Below are 16,946 nucleotides of genomic sequence, written 5' to 3' on the forward strand. Positions count from 1 at the left end.
GACTTATTTCTCTGTAGGAAACACCTACCACCTATTTTTAAGTGTTGTGATGGTCTGTCTCTCTTCCATTGTTAATTGCCTTTTTCTCACCAGTTTTGTAGCAGCACACTACTTTCTGCAGTACAATACTGTTCAACTCATGCTCACGAGGGAATGGTACCAGAAGTTCAGTAATTCGAGGTGTGATCCTACTGGCTCTTCCACCTCCACACACTGTTATCTCTCTCAGTAATCATAAGTCTGTATTATAACATGAGGTATGTTTTTTTTCTCTCCTTTTGCTTACAGTGTAAAAACATTCATGTTGATAATACGGAAAAACAAAAACCACAAAACTCCCTGAAATGTGCTTTACAATGTGAAATTCATTTGGCTGGTTTCTGAGTTCTTTGAGAAAAAGCTGGAGATTCAAAAGCAAACTGTTTTCCAAGTCTTGCTCGATGCAGGATTTTTAGCTGCTTGACATTTTGGTGCGCCAAGTTAAGGCCCTGCAACCATGTGAAGAAAAACCATATATGGACAAGATCCAGAGGCTGCTTTGGCTCGTCAGAGCCCGTCTATGATGGACTGTGGTAAAGTGGAAATCTTTTCTGTGGTCTCACAAATCAAAATCAGAATTCTTATTCATTTTTCTTCTGGAAATCTTCATTGTCAAGTCTCCATGGGTTAAAGAGAAGTGGGACCATCTGGCTTGACATCAGGACACAAAGCTAAGCGAAATCCATGGAAAGTAAATCTTGCATTTCAGCTGCTTAGGTGTTTTATAGATGGAGGCACGAGGTGCACATATTTGGACTGGTTTAACAGAAATGTTATTTGTGGGAATTCTTGAACATACAAGCTTAAAATGTAAAAGTTGTTTTGAGTTGTGGGTTAATAAGCATGGCATAGGTAATGTGTGATGGTGTCATCACCTCAAATACACAAGCTGGCAGCCAGAGGACATCTTCACCACAGAAGCTCTTGTTTATTACAGGAAAATAACGGCAAATGCATTCTGCACATAATCCAACAGTGTGGCTCTGTAGTAAAGACCTGCGAACTGATAAAAGAATCTCCGTGTTTTTGATCAACTGATAGCATCAAGGAAGACACAGCACTTTCAAAGCAATGGTCTCCTCTGTGTTTATCATATGATCTGTTGTCTCTGTGCTATTTTTAGTTATACACAGGATTTAAATGTCTGTCAAATCACTGCACTATATGCTTTTAACAGTGTCCCAGCCTCTTTGAAATCAAAGTTGTATCATTTATCATTTATTATTTATTATTTATTTATATAACACATTTAATTATAACAGCAAAGTTGCCCAAAGTGCTGTACAAAAATACAAAATAACTAGTAAAGTAACTTATAATATTAGTAACAAACATCAAATACCAAATAACGCTCCTACTGTATTAAAAGCCAGTGAGAAAAAAAAGGTGTTTTAAGATAAGATTTAAAAAGATTGACAGTAGGAGCCTGTCTGATGTGAGGGTAGATTATCCCACAGTTTAGGCACTACGACCCCAAACGCTCGATTGCCTCTGTGAACCAGCCTCGACCTTGGTATGGCTAAAAGCAAAAGATAATTTGATCTAAGAGATCTAGAGGGCGCATAAGGCTAAATACCCAGGAGCCTGTCCATTCAGGGCTTTGTAAGTCAACAATAACCTTTTTAAATCAATTTTGAAGTGAACAGGGAGCCAGTGAAGACGGGCAAGCATGGGGGAAATATGTTCACATCTTTTCAGAAGCTGCAGCATTTTCGACCAACTGCAGTCTTGCAAGGCAGGTCTGGTTAACTCCAACATATAAGGAGTTGCAATAGTCCAGCTGGGATGTAATAAAAGCATAAAAGCATGGATTACCCATTCAAAGTTTTAAAAAGATAAAAAAAAATATTTGTATGACGCTAAACCACTGGAGAGGTTTGGTGAATGAAAAAAAAACATGTTCCAAGTTTGAGAAGTAATGCAATAGTGGAACAGATTGTGGGAACATCATCCATCCATTCATCCGTCCATTTGTTTAGTGTGGTTTATCTGGGTTCAGGGCATGGGGGCAGGAGTCTAAGCAGAGAAGCCAGCAGTCCTTCAGCCCATGGAAAATGAAACCTTACGTAACAAACTACTATATGTAGCTTGCCATCACCAGTGTGTGAATGTGTGTGTGAATATGTGTGTGAATGTGTGTGTGAATGGGTGGATGACTGAATGTGTAAAGCGCTTTGGGGTCCTTAGGGACTAGTAAAGCGCTATACAAATACAGGCCATTTACCATTTATATGAAGTTGTTAAGATGGGTTCATTAGGTCACATGACATTGCTCATCTGTAATTGTATCATTAAATCTGAATAGAATCTACATATTTTGGAGCACAGAGGTCTGTGTGTCCAACTGGGCTGTTCACATTTTCCATCAGATGGCTCTATGGTAGGAGTCTGGATGCTAATTTGGACCTGTTAGCTTCTCAATTATAAGATTAAAAATGTTTAAGTAAGAGTGAGAGAACATTTGATGTTTTCAGAATCACTTTTATTTGACTGAACATCATTTGAAATGGGATTGTGAGAGATATCAGAGCTGTGAGAATCTGGATATTAAACTACACTAAGTGATGTTTGGGAGAGGGGAGTGTGGGGAGTAGCATGATAGTGGAAGTGATTCATGAAAACAAAACTTCACGTTGAGCAAATAAGGGATACATAAAGGGTTTCTCATCTCAACTCATCATTTCTATAGCACAACTTCTACAAAGGAGGTGTGGCAATATATTGTTAGTATGCTGGATGTACATTTGCAATAAAACAGAAAAAAACCCAACTTAATTTGTTATTGTGCACATAAATTAGAACAAAATCGATGGAAAATGTGGTCTGCATCTTTTATTTACCTGTTTTCTGCTAATGTTTGTTGTGAATGCTTAAAAATAAGTAAAATGAACATTCTGAAACCATCTTCATGATCTTTGGCTTGCAGGAAATTTTGTTAATAAGAAATAATGAAGGGCCAACAAAGAAATGGCATAAATCATCATTCTGGAATACATGAAACACACATAGGACGTCCTCTTCACTTTGAGTAATGAACCTTTTTACTGCAGGAGGTGGTCCAGATTAAGCTGACTGACAGAAAGCAGCTCCTCCACCTTCCCTGCGCAGATCCCGTTTCACTCCAGCCCCCATGTTTGTTGTCATTCCCTGTGGCCTACAAGCTAAAATGTTGTCTCTTCATGTCTCTCATCTCGCTTTACCCCCTACCATCCCTTTTCTCCCTCCATTGTTCTTTTTCGGCATCATTGCCGTGAGATGTAAGGGGATCTGTTAAGTTGGACAGGAAGGTCTTGGCAAGTGAGGTCACTCCGGGCACACGGCAGCAGGTCTGGTCAGAGCCAAGGTCAACATCAGGCGTGTGCGTAGATGAAAAGACAAACGAGGTGGCTTAAACCCAGCTCACATTCTGCAAATCCCTCAACCAGTCACCCATGTGTGAGTGTATTTGGGTGAAAAAGGACAGACGGAGGAGAGATTTGGTCTAACAACACACTCTTTCTCTCGCTTGATAAACGATGTGACAGTGATGTGTAAATGTGGGATGAGCTTCTAATCTCTCCATCGGTGACGCTCCGCCTGCAGGTCATACAAACAGAGACAATGGCACACTTCACACAACTGTAGCAATTGATATAAACAGTATTAATCATAATTCTTTTGGCAGTGTGGGGGCTGCTCTGCACCTGTTTTACACCTGGAAGTGTGCAGAAGAACACTCCCTAAAACCCACTGAGGATGATAAATATAAGTTCACAGATATGTTTGCCTTCATATGCAACATCCACTCTGAAAACTGGCAATTTAGCATATTTGGTCCATTTTTAAAAGATAAGTGAACATTTTTTTTCTTTTCTTTCTCATTAGCCTTGGTTTCTAATATAGTGCTGTTCCTGTGAAGCACTTTGTAACACAGATTTGGAGAAAGCGCTGTATAAGTGCCCACTTCTTTTTCATCATTATTGCAACTTCCCCCTCCTGCCTGGATCATGCTACACGCAAATATTAAAACAAAGAAGATCTGTTATACAAGATTGATTTCACAGTCTGGGTTGTGTGTTTGCATGACTTCTGTTAGTTCAAGAAAACACACAATCCAATCGCCAACCACTTTATTAGGTACACCTTGCTAGCACTGAGTTGGACCTCCTTTTTGGTTTCACAACTTGATACTTTGTGGCACAGATTCAACAAAGCTTCGGAAACACTCGTCAGGAATTTTGGTGCAGATTTATTAGTTGCACATCCATGATTGAGATCTGGTGACTGTGGAGGCCTTATGAGTACAGTGAACTCATTGTTGCGTTCAATGAACCAGTTTGAGATAATGGTGCATTATCCTGCTGGAAGCAGCCATCAGAAGATGGGTACACACCAGATAGGGGCGACTTGATCTATACTTAGGTAGGCTGTTGTGTTTAAACAATGCTCAATTGGCTGAAAGTGTGCAAAAATAAAACCCCACATCATTACATTACCCACACCAGCCTGAACTGCTGGATCCAGAATGGATCAATGCTTTCATGTTAATTATGCCATATGACTGTCGCAGCAGAAATTGAGGCTCATCAGACCAGGCCAATATTCTGCTGTCCAGTTTTAGTAAACCTGTGTGAACTGTAGGTTCAGTTTCCTGCTGTTGGCTGACAGGTATGGCATATGCAGAGTGTGGTCTTCTGCTGCTTTAAGGCTGGATGTGTTGTGCATTCAAAGATGCTCTTCTGCATAGCTTGGTTGCAACAAGCTGTTATTTGAGTTACTGTTGCCGTCCTGTTGACTCAACACTGGAATGTCAGCAGGGTGTCTTGACCATATCCACATGACCATATCCGCATTGGATTAGCGCACGTTACTGACATTTGCATTAACGTGCAGTTGAACAGGTGTACTTAATGAAGTGGCTCGTTAATACAATTATGCTGTGTGTTCCAGACTTACAATTATGATTGCATGTTGTGTTGTCAACCTGTCGTCAAGCAAAATGAAAGTCAAGCCAAACTGAATGATTTTTCACAGCTTTAAAGAAACCCTGAAGTGTGACCTGTGTGTATGCGATAAAATACCTTCTCCATTTCTTTCTTTCTTTACTTCTTTTATGTACTGTTTTGTGTGGATCTCAGCAGCAAATATTACAACCTCAGTGATGATGATAGAAATTACAGCGATGAGGAGTGTAAGACTGGTAGACTATACCGATAGTTTACCAGTATAAACAATATGAATGAACAAAGTAACTGCAGCTTCCCAGACATAATAAAACTAAACGGATTCAACACAAACAACAGATGTTCAGAAGCCTTTGGTGTTTACAGTGTAGATTCAAATGAAAACAGAAATCTTTTAAGTAAATTGAAATAATATTTTTACGTTTTGCAAACATGAACATGACAGTTTTGTTTAGTTTTAACAGCTGAGGCTTTTTTTTTCTCCTCTGACCAGCTGTAATAGCACCCTCAGCTTATTGCTCTACCTCTTGATTTACCAATCAAGGACTGGATTTGATTTTCCTTTTCTTTTTAATATGGTAAATGGTAAATGGCCTGTATTTATATAGCGCTTTACTAGTCCCTAAGGACCCCAAAGCGCTTTACATATCCAGTCATCCACCCATTCACACACACATTCACACACTTAATAAAACACACTTCAGCTGTGTGAACCTGCACCGTGTCTCCTTCCATGGAGCAGCAAGAGGTGGAGGGACAACGTAAGAGACCCGCTTAGTATGAGATCTGCAGATTTTGATGGCTTAACCATGATGAGAATGGCACCTGTCATCATTGAACAGTGTGATGATGTAGGCTCATTGTAATTATTCCCACTGGGATTTTAGGTTGAAAATGCAATTATGCAGAGTGGCTGTAACTCAGGAGGTAGCGCAAAAAAAATGTAAGTGCAAAGAATGCATTTATTTGCCAAGACTTTAAACCTGCATTTAAATTCAAATTATTAAAAAACAAACAAACACACAAAACAACCAAAAACCAACAGCATGCTGAAAGGTTTTGTATGTTAAAAGTGCCTTGACTGGGATTACTTAATTTTAACACTTAATCTCCCCACTGGCTTATCTTTTTTGATTTTGCACGCACTTTGTACAAAGGTAAACTACTGTGCAGCATTTAAGCATCATCATGTACTTGTAATTAAAATTTTTAAAGACATCAGGTTGAGTTTTATCAGCAACACCTGGACATCAGCTGATGTTGACGTATTACTTCATTCTCTTTTCCTGTCCTGATTTTCCCAGCTGGTGCAGAACTGGAATTAATGATTCTAATGATTTTTAGTGACACACACACACACACACACACACACACACACACACACACACACACACACACACACACACACACACACACACACACACACACACACACACACACACACACCACAATTTATGTGTGTTATTGTAAACCCTGACAGTTTAGGATAAATCTCAGTGGGTTGCATTGGATAAACACCGTATACTCGTGTATCTTCCCAGAAACATAACGTTTTAGACCCAGAAAGCTGCACCAGTGAATGGATAAATGTGGATCACAGCATAAATATTTAGATATCTCGGGCTGATGGACGAGCCAAAGCCGTTCTCTTGGCTGGCCTTCATCCCGTCTCCCACCCCAGGACACGGGAAACCAGTTAAAAAGACATTTGCAAACATCCACATTGCAAAATCTATTACACTGACGTCAGTAAGCATTACATGAACTGACAGACTGAGAAGACACTGTGCAGTCTCCCAAGAGCACTTATTCACTAGAGCTTGTAGGTGTCATCTATTCAATTGGTGGATAGCTCATTTTAAAGATGAACTCCCACAGGCTGCAAGATGAGCACACAGGAGTCTCTTGTGCTATTCAGCAGTTGTTTTAATAAAAGCATAGTTTTGCTGCAACATCATACGTTTTCAGTACATTCTCTATGTAATCTATGTAATTTTTTTCTTGCTTGTTTTTCTCTTGAACGTTGGTTAACTTTAGCCCTACAGTGTGGACCTTTAATGAAAAAGAACTCCAAAATGGAAAAAGCTCTTGTAGATTGTTATCTTTTGTACGGGACTTCTGTCTCAGCGCTTTCTGTAAACTGTTTTTCACATATAGAAAATAAAAGTAAATACTGCAAAAAAGCTAATAACCTCTTTCCCCATTCTGAACTCTCCAGCTTTACCTCATAGGTCAGTGCTGTCAAGATAACTTACTGTTGTTCTACAGTTTAAATTCATGTGTTTAAGTTTGCCCAATTTGAACTTGACATGAAAGATTAGTGCAGAATTACTTCACCCCTACGAGTGAACTGATCATTTTCATCACACTAACATGAACTAATTTTGCTGTGAAATGTCACAGCCTAGTGTGAAAAAGTGCAGCCCTCTGAGCTTTAATAGAGCCAATCCAGTGATGCAGCCGTAGTGCCAAAAAATATGAGCCAAAAAAAGCAGAGCCAAAACTTGAACCAGGAAAGTTATCCTGCAAAACCAGGACTTTCCTTGTGCGACGGATTGGCAAAATTCCAGGAGGTAGGTGCTGAGACAGGTTTCAGTCTCCTGCGACCCTGGATGGATGCTACTTACCTCACAACTCTTCCATCAAACAATAAATTATCTGCAGTCTTATGATTAGACTTCAGTGTAACGTGTCAGAATCAGGCTGTATTCACAGTGCTTCACTGGTTCCATTTTGTCATGATACACGCTTATGCTGAAATGGATTCAATTCATTTTTCACCTCAAAGGGCTACACAGAGTATTCCATAATGACAAAGGGAAAAACATTTGCTGGAATTTCTTGTAAATTTATTAAAAATAAAAAACAAAAATATCTCATGTAGGTTTTCACATCCTTTGCTCGTACTTTGTTGAAGCTCCTTTGAAGACCTATTTTTGGGCAGATTCTCTCATTCCTCTTTGCAGAACCTCTCAGGCTCCCTCAGATTGGATGAGGAGTATTTTCACATGCCTCCAGAGATATTCAATCAGCTTCAAGTCTGGGTTCTGGCTGGGCCTGGCACTCTGGGGCAAGTTATCACTGAGGATGTCTGTCCAGTCCTCTTTACCCGAGCCCTTAGTGGTTTCCCAGTTCCTGCTGCTGAAAAACATTCCCACAGCATGATGCTGCCACCACCATGCTTCACTGTAGGGATGGTATTGGCCAGTTGATAAGCAGTGGTTTTCCTCCAAACATGGTGCTTGGCATTCAGGCAAAAGAGTTCAATCTTTATTTCATCAGACCAGAGAATTTTTTTTCATAATCCTTCAGATGCCTTTTGGAAATTATATGCAGGATGTAATGTGCCTTTTACTGAGGAGTGGCTTCTGTCTGGCCTGGATGGATCCCACTTTGCTCGTTGGGACTTTCAGTGAAATAGTTCTATACCCTTCCCCGGATCTGTGCCTTGATAGAATCCTGTCTTGGAGGTCTATAGACAATCAATCCAACTTCATGAACTTTATGATTTAATTAAGTTTTGGACTGCCTGTCGTCAGCACAGAGACAGATTAAACAGGCTAGCAGACTTTAATCCACACATCAGTAAAGATAAGTCATAGACAGGTACAGGTTTGAGAAAATGACTGAATGCAAGAGAGACAAGCAACTACTTCAGATGCAAGTTTATTTTTTATGAGTAGCCACTTTCATGGCAGAGGACTGGACTGGTGTAAAATGGGTGTAGCAAAAGAATTATTTAGAAATAAGTCACATAATAATTTGATTTGTAAGATTGTGATCAGCTGACCTGTCCTGGTACTGCAATATTAACAGCTCTTTGTTGGTTGAGCCAACTGAATTAAACAAAATATGAGCCGATGTTTCACTTGCTGCAACTTCTTGACAGTATAAAGCAAAGTATAAAGTATAAAAAAGTAAAATACTGAGTGAATCTAATGAGTGTCATCATCTTAAATGGAAATTGATATCATCTATTTAGAATAGAATAGAATAGAATAGAATAGAATAGCCTTTATTGTCATTGTACAGAGTACAACGAAATTGGAGTGCCACTCCCTTGGTGCAAGTTTCAATAATAAATATAAATGTAAAATATAAAAAGTACAAAAAAACAATTGTAAGTACTCAAACAATATTATGTACAATATATACAGGATAGCAGCATTAATATAATGACAGTATGAATAGCAGCATAATATAATGACAGTGACGGTATGGAATAGGTTCAATTGTTTTTGTGCTTATTTACTACGGTGATAGCTCTGGGAAAGAAGCTATCCCTGAATCTGTTTGTCCTGGTTTTATGTGACCGTACCATCGGCCTGACCATAATAGTTCAAACAGTTGGTTGCTGGGGTGAGAGTGGTCCTTGATGATATTGCCAGCTCTGCTGAGGTACCGAGAGTTTGCAGTGACCTCCAGGCTGGGCAGAGAGCAGCCAGTGATCTTCTGGGCTGTGTTGATGACCCTCTGCAGTACTTTCCTGTCTGCAGCTGAGCACCCTGCATACCATGTTGTTATGCCGTACGTTAGGATGTTCTCTATGGTGGCTCTGTAAAATGTCACCAGCAGCCTCTCCTCCAGGTTGTTCCTCCTGAGCACTCTCAGAAAGTGGAGACGCTGCTGGGCCTTTTTAACCACCACCGTGGTATTTGCAGTCCAGGAGAGGTCATCAGAGATCTGCACGCCCAGAAACCTCATGGAGTGTACCCTCTCCACACAGCTCCCGTGAATGTAAAGTGGGGCCGGGTCTGCTCTGCCCTTCCTGAAGTCCAAGATAAGTTCTTTAGTTTTCGTGGTGTTCAGTTGGAGGTTGTTAACTGAACACCACTCAGTCAGTCTGTTGACCTCATCTCTGTAGTCCGACTCATCCCCCCTTGAGTCGGACTACAGAGATGAGGCCAACAGACTGACTGAGCAACAGACTGACTTTACAAGCAAAGTTTGAATAAGAATATGTTTTTGGGTTTTACTTTTTTTTTGCAGGATATTTTACAAAAACATTGTTCAGGAACACGTCATGTATAGGTAAAAAAAAGATTTAAAAACTTTAAAATGATTTATATGACAGTAGGATTTAAAATGCCACTTGCTAAGCCGTCCTTAACTTTAAAATAATTACTCATCATCTTCTCCTGTCCTCCTTTTTCTGTCTTCATTCATACATCTATGTGGCACATTAATGTTTTTATTTTATTTACCTTTTTATTTATAGAACAATTGCACATTAACCCCAAACCATGAAATAATTGCCAAAAATGCAATTTTTTTTCAAACTGGAGATTTTCTTTAAAAAATTAAATCAATTTGCATATATGAGTTTTAATTGGTGTCATTTTTGCTACAGCCTTTTTGAAATAGAGATCTCAAAAGTCAAGCATCAAAAAACATGATAGACTTGGCGTTACAGCTAACTGACCCATTTAGTGACAAATTGTAAAGAAGCTGTGCATTTGAAAAGATCTCACCAACAAAAAGGGAAATAAAGAAGAAAATTATGTTTATATTTGCTCTTCTTCTACAGCTAGCCGCTGACGTACTGCAACTTTACATCTGCACCATGAAGAGTCCACAGGTGAAGGAACCACTACAACAGGAATGAGAAGGATGTTTCTGGGCTGTCAGCGTGTTGTGATATGTCATTATATTCTTATTAGTGAGCAAGTATTTTCATGCTCTCACTGAAAGTAACGCCATGATTCTCACAAAAAATAAACTCATCTGAAAGTAATATGCACTCATTTGAAGATGCTGCACATTAAAAAGTAAATTCATTAAAAAGATCTGTTAAAAAAAACAACAACTTACATTGTGCTTTTAAAAAATGATTTTCCATTTCAATTTTAAAGGATTTCACACATTAAATGTGACCATCTACAGAAACCTACTTAAGAAATGGATGATGTACTGGCTGAATTTTTTTGTTCCAATTTTGTACAAGTAAACTACACAATCAGAGGTCATTAAGCTCATTGCATTTCTTCTTTTTTTTTTAAACATTTATTTATTGGTTTTAACCGGTTTTACATGATGCACCGTGAGCAAAAAAAAAAAAAAAAAAAAAAAAAAAAAAAATATATATATATATATATATTAAAATTAAATAAATAAAATAATAAATGAAAAATAATAAAGTAAAAGTAAAATAAAATAAATAAATACAAACAAAACCACAACAACAACAGAAACAACATAATAATAGAAACAAAAACAAAGCAAACCATAACAAAAGGGAAGGACAGATATACAAATCAAGTTAGAGTTTCAGGCTGTTAAGTCCACAGTGTATACGTTGCAGCTCTCCAGAAAGTTGTAGTATTTAGACCATAGCGCCCAAAACTTGTCCAGTTTATTCCTTAATGTATAAGTTATTTTCTCCATAGATAGTATAGATGTCAGTCCATTAAGCCATTGAGATAATCCACATATTTTTTGATTTTTCCAACACATAGCAATACAGCGCTTGGCTTCCAAAAGTCCAATCGTTAACAGAGCTCTATTGTTTGCAGCAGGTACAAAATTATTCGGGTATATATTTAAAATACATATTTTAGGATGAAGTGGAATCACATCACCAATGATTTGACTCAACAGATTTATTACCTTTTCCCAAAAGATTTTCACATGTGGACACTCCCATATACAGTGAAATAAAGTGCCCCTGTCCACTCCACACTTAATACAGGTGTCTGGGATGTTTGAGTTAAAATGATGCATTTTTGACGGAGTAATATGTTGTCTTGTTAACCATTTATATTGAAGTAGCACATTAATTGTCTGACTCTGGGCCAAGGAGCATGATTTATACCACTCATCATCAGATATGTTCATTTGCAAATCATTCCTCCAAGCCTCTAAAATAGACTGTGTTGATTCTTTGGAATTTTCCATAAATAATTTGTTCAATGCAGAAGCTTGGCCTCTCCCATTTAGATGCTTTATAACTGTGTTCTCTAGAGAGGAGTAGGTGGGGATTTCTAAGCTGTTACCTTGTGTGGTTAAGATAAAATTTCTTAATTGAAGAAATTAAAAAAAATGTTTGACAGGAATAGAAAAAGTACTTCTAAGTTGTTCGAAAGACATAAGAGTATTATTCCTAAATATATCAGACACTTTTCTTATACCTTGATCGAACCAAAATTTAAAACCTGCATCCGCCCTACCAGGAAGAAAGTTGTTATTTCCAAATATCGGAGTAAACCTATCATTACATTTCTGGATCTGTAAGACTTGTAGAAATATGAGCAAGAACAAAATTGCGACTTTGCTTAGACATCACTGTGTATCACACCCTCCCTGTAGCTGCAGGTAAGTCTACTCATAGAACTATAATAAAAATATGTGATTTTACTGAATACTATAAAAGCTAAATGACTGGTAGAAGGCGTCATGTGGATCAAACTATATGAAACATCCAATTTTGACTAAATGAAAACATGTCAGTAAACCATTTGATATGATTCTTATTTCTCAGTGTGACCCTTTGGAAAATGAATTCGGCACCCCTGCACTCAGGAAAGCTGACAACTTGTGCATCTCTTTTGCACCATTTTGATGTGTAAACATGGGCAATTTGAACAAAATAAAGTTTATTTAAACTTCATTTACCTTACCTTTACCTTTAAACTAACTTAGCGCATCGTGTAATCTGTTCTAGACAAGACTGACACAACTCTCTAACCCATACGTCTCAGATTTGAATAATAAAGCCATCAACTGGAATATGAAAGAATAGTTTCAAATGCAAGTGAGTCATTTTTCCTCTGTAGGCTCTGTGTTTAAAAAAATGCATACAGCTGTGATAAATTTCCTGACTCATGAAATCTGATTTTCTGATAAACTTTGAGGTTTACGCCCCCCCCCCCCACCCCAGTCAATCCTGCTTTGTAACACAAGACTCAATTTGGGCAGAGATCCCTTAATGAAGGATGGGTGCTTGAGTCACTTCTACTGTTGCAGACACAAAGTCTGAGTCATTATTTGAGAGAGCCAGAGAAATCGGGGGGGGCTCATCTTTGCCCCAGGACCCTGGGGCAGCTGTTATACAAGCTTGAGCAGTAGCGACAATGCAGCAATAGCAGCAGTGGTAATTTTATTCACTGCATCACTACTACACTGTAGTAGGAGTAGCAGGCACAGTAACTGTAATAATATTACTGTACACAGCGAGCTTATGGCTGCACTCCTGAGTACCTGAGTAGACCTATAAGCTTAAATGTTCATGTGGCCTGTCTGGGCCTGTCAGTGCTCGGCGCTGCAGCCTGAGCGGTCTGCTAATGGGAGGAGTGTTGCTCTTTGATGACCAATAGTAAGAGCTGTATGAGTGGAAGCAGCAGCCCAGCATGGACAGCAGCCTCTACAACAACATGTGGGTGTTGTGACAGAAACAGAGAGCACGCCAAGAAGTACTCCCCAAACTGATAATGGCACAGCCATGAATGATCTCATAGAAAATGTTTTCATATATTGTGTGTCGCCTTTAGCAACATGTATTTTTTCTAGAAGGGAGAGCATAAATTTCTCCTTCTCTCTCTCTCTAAACTTTATACAGCAATTAAACAAAAGGGTGAAAGCATTTCCACAATAGGGCACATCTACATCTACTGCACAGCAGTTTATCTACTGGGGTTATAAAAATGTTGGGGGTGGGGGCTCTAATTATCCCATGCTCTTTCATAGATTTCTTTATATCAGCGTGACAGATGAACTCATGTTTTGTTTTATTCCCACAGAGACTAGCTTAGACACGTTTAAGACCAGCTCCCAAAATCTGAAACTTGTATAAAATGAGCAGCTTTAGAGGAAGCCGCAGCTTTGTGTCACACTGTCAGCTTACTTGTAGTGCAAAACCCTGTTAATGTGACACAAACATCACTTTGCACACTCCTGCGATGCACTGCATGCCCACAGGATGGAGAGATATGAAGTAAAGGGACAGGTGAAATAAATGCCTCATATTTGAGCTGCTTTTCTAGAACTCAGTAAAAGACAACAAAACAAAGAGGACAAATGAAGGTATAGTTTTCTTGAGGTTCTAGTGATACTTTAAAAACCCTTTTGTTCATGATGAAGCAGACTTGTTTCTCTTCAGAGTGCAGATTCCAAATGTTGATACTCATAAAGTTGTTGGTAATGATTCACCACTGTCTCGAGTGTGGATTTACTCCCACAGAGTGTCAGCATGTCTGAGTATATCTTTAGGGCACGCAAAAGATGTTTAATCTTCAGTTCGTGTTTGGCCAGTGTCCTTAGTAGAGCTGTAAAACCAATTATACCTTATTGTAACTGCTGTGAGAGGTTAGATTAAAGCATTAAATCAAGTCATGCAGACGTATCGTTGTTATTTAGGTTTGAAAGTTCTCCAAACTCAGACCTTGGCAGAAAAAAAATAACTCAGAGAGACTCTACAAATCAGAGTTGAAAAATCAAACATATTAACACATGCAGGGTGTGTTGCAAACACACTGATGACTGGTGTGTTTGCTCAGCCAGAGTCAGAGCAGCTGCAGCTAACTGTGTGCTGTAAACAAATCAGTAAGCAAATATATGGGCCAAATTAAAAAACAACTGTGACACAAGTGTGTGTGTGTGTGTGTGTGTGTGTGTGTGTGTTGAAATGGCTCATTTTACTGTCAGTTACCACCACTGATGCATTAGAAGCTGAAAAAATCGGTTCACATTGGTACAGCTAAAAATAGCTCCTGGATACTGCAGCGTATTATCATTATTAGCGGTAAAATTTGATTAAATTTACAAGCCACTAAAATGTTTTAGTGATAAGTAGTTTTTTATCTGGGAGATTACAATTTTATAAACCATATTTTTATTATGTAAAGCATTTTATATTTTTATACATTAAACTGTCCAGCAGTGTACAGCAGTTCAGCTTAGCTACAACAACACAGCTCCTAAAGTTAATTAGTAATCCAACACTGTGTGTAATAACGATGCTAAAACTATTACTTTTATACTTTTATATATTTTTTAAATTTGTAATACAGCCAAAACTTTTCTAAAGAAAAAAATTAATGTGGAAGTTTTATGTTAGTTTATGTTACAGAAAGGTTTTATTTATGTATTTTTTACCGTAATATTACTATATTAATTTGAGGTAAGGCGCCAATATTTAATGGGCACTATGTAGCCAGATTTGTTTTTTGTTTTTTTTATTTAGCAATTACAAATATGTCTACAGATATGTAGACACGGATATGTCTAAGTCATTATTGAAAGCGTAGCGCTTTACTGAAAAAATGTGACAAATAGCTGCTATTGGCAGATACATAACTGTGTTCAATTAAATTCTGCTGAAGTGGAACCAAAACAACAAGAATAAAACAAACCGTTTCGGTACCAATACTTTCAATAATAAAAACATCGAGTCTTAAAATTTGATTTTGTAGTTTGTAACATTAGATCGACTCTTAAGTGAGAAACCAGAATGCGCATTGGTTTGTCAGGCCCAGGGTAAGACCTGGAACACTTAGTTAACGCAGTAGTATGAAATAACCTTAGTTAACCAGTTGTACTACCAGACATACTACTTTCTATTTTCATATAAAAATATTTCTATAATAGACAAATAACGGAAATGTTTTCGTTTTATTTTATTCTATTAATAGTTAAAGCTGAATAAATGAATGTTTTTAAGATTTTTATCATTTGAGTGCTCTTATTTATTCTGTTGTGTTTTTCCCCAAGTTATTATTATTATTATTATTATTATTATTATTATTATTATTATTATTATTATTATTATTATTATTATTATTATTACTGTTGTTGTTGTTGTTTATTCACTTCCTCGTGACCTTGCAGATAGTTGTGTTTACCTGCTAGACGCCTCTCTGTCTCCCTTTTATTTGCCTCCATCAGTCTCTGTCCTGCGGGCCGGCAGCACTTCAGGGCGCAGAGCTTATCAGCTTTCTGTGTTTACCTCTCAATTAATCCCCATTAGTACGGGAGAAGGCATTAAGGCCGCTCTGGTGGCCTCTAATGTTGTTTTGTCCCAAACAGGAGATGGGCTGGTTAACAGCTTAGACGGACAGATCTCAATCTGAGCACAAAGCCGGACAGTCTAGCAGGGAAGAAGCGTGAGAGACGCACCGATCACCAACAACGATAATTATACTGATATTGGCTGTGTCTGTTCTTATTAACGCAGCAGTTACTTTAGGACAGTTATACAGATTTTAATTAAATTCAGTGACGCAGTGTGTGTGTGTGTGTGTGTGTGTGTGTGTGTGTGTGTGTGTGTGTGTGTGTGTGTGCGCGCGCGCGCGCGCGGACATAAAGTACGCTCAACTTATTTCGAAATTTAGATATTACTGACTCACTGAACCCGTGCCCCAGGGCAGCTGTGGCTACAACTGTAGCTTGCCTCCACCAGTGTATGAATGTGAGAGTGAATGAATAGTGGTATTGTAAAGCGCTTTGGGTGCCTTGAAAAGCGCTATATAAATCCAATCCATTATTATTATTATTATTATTTCACACAGTAACGCACAAGTGAGGTTTCGGTGTGAGACGCTCTAGTAAACGTAGCTCCCGGTGTTTGCTCTCAATGTTGGCTACGGTCTCCCATTAGGACACGAGTGTGTGGGTGTAATTACACAAGAATGGGTTTGGGAAACAATTGTTCTCAGGCCGGAGGAACAATTACTCGCAGGGGAAAAACAGCAATTGATGCTTTCCCTCCCTAATTTTCTCACAACTTCCCTCATCATTTATCTTCTTAAGAATTATTTTAGCAAATAGCTGGACAGATTTTTCGTCCCATAAACGACAAAACACAGGTTTGAGACGAGCTTGGTCCTCAAATTATGCCCAGTGCCTGTTTTTGGTCCTCACTTGTGCGTAACGCTCGATTAAGAGCCAGCGAAAAGGAATTCTTCTCACCAAATCACCAACCAGCCAAACTGTCAATGTTGTTATTTTGGTACACCTCTGAATATCAGCTTA

This window comes from Rhamphochromis longiceps, linkage group LG6 (genome assembly GCF_057381845.1).
Source record: "Rhamphochromis longiceps isolate RC_006_pf linkage group LG6, R_longiceps_female_GT1.1, whole genome shotgun sequence".
NCBI lineage: Eukaryota > Metazoa > Chordata > Actinopteri > Cichliformes > Cichlidae > Rhamphochromis > Rhamphochromis longiceps.